This window comes from Macaca fascicularis, chromosome X (genome assembly GCF_037993035.2).
Source record: "Macaca fascicularis isolate 582-1 chromosome X, T2T-MFA8v1.1".
NCBI lineage: Eukaryota > Metazoa > Chordata > Mammalia > Primates > Cercopithecidae > Macaca > Macaca fascicularis.
Window position 1 is genome coordinate 115,784,892 of NC_088395.1, and position 3,769 is coordinate 115,788,660.

Sequence of the window (3,769 nt, forward strand, 5' to 3'; positions counted from 1 at the left end):
CCTTTGTCCACTTTTTGATGTGGTTGTTTGATTTTTTCTTATAACTTTGTTTGAGTTCTTTGTAGATTCTGGATATTAGCCATTTGTCAGATGGGTAGATTGCAAAAATTTTCTCCCATTCTGTAGGTTGCCTGTTCACTCTGATGGTAGTTTCTTTTGCCATGCAGAAGCTCTTTAGTTTAATTAGATCCCATTTGTCTATTTTGGCTTTTGTTGCCATTGCTTTTGAAGTGTTTTAGCCATGAAGACCTTTCCCATGCCTATGTCCTGAATGGTATTGCCTGGGTTTTCTTCTAGGGTTTTTATGGTTTTAGGTCTAACATTTAAGTCTTTAATCCATCTGGAATTAATTTTTGTATAAGGTGTAAGGAAGGGATCCAGTTTCAGCTTTCCACATATGGCTAGCCACTTTTCCAAGCACCATTTATTAAGTAGGGAATGCTTTCCCCATTTCTGGGTTTTGTCAGGTTTGTCAAAGATCAGATGGTTGTAGACGTGTGGTGTTATTTCTGAGGGCTCTGTTCTGTTCCATTGGTCTATATCTCTGTTTTGGTACCAATACCATGCTGTTTTGATTACTGTAGCTTTGAAGTATAGTTTGAAGTCAGGTAGCATGATGCCTCCAGCTTTGCTCTTTTGGCTTAGGATTGTCTTGGCAATGCAGGCCTTTTTTTGATTCCATATGAACTTTAAAGTAGTTTTTTTCCAATTCTGTGAAGAAAGTCATTGGTAGCTTGATGGGGATAGCATTGCATCTATAAATTACTTTGGGCAGTATGGCCATTATCCTGATATTCATTCTTCTTATCCATTAGCATGGAATATTCTTCCATTTGTTTCTGCCCTCTTTTATTTCCACCCTCTTTTATTTCCTTGAGCAGTGATTTATAGTTCTCCTTGAAGAGGTCCTTCACATCCATTGTAAGTTGTATTCCTAGTTATTTTATTCTCTTTGTAGCAATTGTGAATGGGAGTTCACTCATGATTTGCTCTCTGTCTGTTAATGGTGTGTAGGAATGCTTGTGATTTTCGCACATTGATTTTGTATCCTGAGACTTTGCTGAAGTTGTTAATCAGCTTGAGATTGTGGGCTGAGACAATGGGGTTTTCTAAATATACAATCATGTCATCTGCAAATAGGGACAATTTGACTTCCTGATTTCCTAATTGAATACCCTTTATTTCTTTCTATTGCCTGATTGCCCTAGCCAAATTTCCAACACTACATTGAATAGGAATGGTGAGAAACGGCATCCCTGTCTTGTGCCAGTTTTCACAGGGAATGCTTCCAGGTTTTGCCCATTCAGTACAATATTGGCTCTGGGTTTGTCATAAATAACTCTTATTATTTTGAGATATGTTCCATCAATACCTAGTTTATTGAGAGTTTTTAGCATGAAGACCTGTTGAATTTTGTCAAAGGCCTTTTCTGCATCTACTGAGATAATCATGTGCTTTTTGTCTTTGGTTCTGTTTATGTGATGGGTTACGTTTATTGATTTATGTACGTTGAATCAGCCTTGCATCCCAGGGATGAAGCTGACTTGATCATGTTGGATAAGCTTTTTGATGTGCTGATGGATTTGGCTTGCCAGTATTTTATTGAGGATTTTCACATCAATGTTCATCAGGGATATTTGTCTGAAATTCTCTTTTTTGTTGTGTCTCCACCAGGCTTTGTTATCAGGATGACGATGGCCTCATAAAATGAGTAAGGGAGGATTCCCTCATTTTCTATTGATTGGAATAGTTTCAGAAGGAATGGTACCAGCTCCTCTTTGAGCCTCTAGTAGAATTCATCTGTGAATCCGTCTGGTCCTGGACTTTTTTTAGTTGGTAGGCTACTAATTATTACCTCAATTTCAGAGCCTGTTATTGGTTATTCAGAGATTCAACTTCTTCCTGGTTTAGTCTTGGGAGGGTATATGTGTTCAGGAATTTATCCATTTCTTCTAGATTTTCTAGTTTATTTGCATAGAGGTGTTTATAGTATTCTCTGATGGTAGTTTGCATTTCTATGGGATTGGTGGTGATGTCCCCTTTATCATTCTTTATTGCATCTATTTGATTCTTCTCTATTTTCTTTTTTATTAGTCTTGCTAGCAGTTTATCAATATGTTGATCTTTTCAAAAAACCAGCTCCCGGATTCATTGATTTTCTGATGGGTTTTATTGTGTCTCCATCTCTTTCAGTTTTGCTCTGATCTTAGTTATTTCTTGCCTTCTCCTAGCTTTTGAATGTGTTTGCTCTTGCTTCTCTAGTGCTTTTAATTGTGATGTTAGGGTGTCGATTTTCGATCTTTCCTGCTTTCTCTTGTGGACATTTGGTGCTATAAATTTCCCTCTACACACTGCTTTAAATGTGTCCGAGAGATTCTGGTACATTGTGTCTTTATTCTCATTGATTTCAAAGAATATCTTTCTTCTGCCTTCATTTCATTATTTACCCAGTAGTCATTCAGGAGCAAGTTGTTCAGTTTCCATGTAGTTGTGTGGTTTTGAGTGAATTTCTTAATCCTGAGTTTTAATTTGGTTGCACTGTGGTCTGAGAGACAGTTTGTTGTCGAGAGACAGTTTGTTGTCATTTCTGTTCTTTTCATTTGCTGAGGAATGCTTTACTTCCTATTATGTGGTCAATTTTAGAATAAGTGCAATACGGTGCTGAGAAGAATGTATATTCTGTTGATTTGGGTGGAGAGTTCTGTAGATGTCTATCAGGTCTGCTTGATGCAGAGCTGAGTTCAGGTCCTGGATATCCTTGTTATCCTTCTGTCTTGTTGATCTGTCTAAAATTGACAGTGGAGTGTTAAAGTCTCCCATTATTAATGTGTGGGAGTCTAAGTCTCTTTGTAGATCTCTAAGGACTTGCCTTATGAATCTGGGTGCTCCTGTATTGGATGCATATATATTTAGGATATTTAGCTCTCCTTGTTGAATTGATCCCTTTACCATTATGTAATGGCCTTCTTTGTCTCTTTTGATCTTTGTTGGTTTAAGGTCTGTTTTATCAGAGATTAGGATTGCAACCCCTACTTGTTTTGCTTTCCAGTTGCTTGGTAGATCTTCCTCCATTCCTTTATTTTGAGTTCATGTGCGTCTTTGCACATGAGATGTGTCTCCTGAATACAGCACACTAATGGATCTTGACTTTTTATTGAATTTGCCAGTCTGTGTCTTTTAATTGGGGCATCTAACCCATTTACATTTAAGGTTAATATTGTTATGTTTGAATTTTATCCAGTCATTATGATGTTAGCTGGTTATTTTGCCTGTTAATCGATGTAGTTTCTTCATAGCATCAATGATCTTTACAATTTGGCCTGTTTTTGCAGTGACTGGTACCCATTGTTTCTTTCCTTGTTTGGTGCTTCCTTCAGGAGCTCTTGTAAGGCAGGCCTGGTGATGACAAAATCTCTCACCATTTGCTTGTCTATAAAGGATTTTATTTCTCCTTCACTTATGAAGCTTAGTTTGGCTGGATATGAAATTCTGGGTTGAAAATTCTTTTCTTTAGAATGTTGAATATTGGCTCCCACTCTCTTCTGGCTTGTAGGGCTTCTGCTGAGAGATTTGCTGTTAGTCTGATGGGCTTCCCTTTGTGGGTAACCCGACCTTTCTCTCTGGTTGCCCTTAACACTTCTTCCTTCATTTCAACCTTGGTGAATCTGACAATTTTGTGTCTTGGGGTTGCTCTTCTCAAGGAGTATCTCTGTGGTATTCTCCACATTTCCTGAATTTAAATGTTGGCCTGCATTGCTATTTTGGTGAG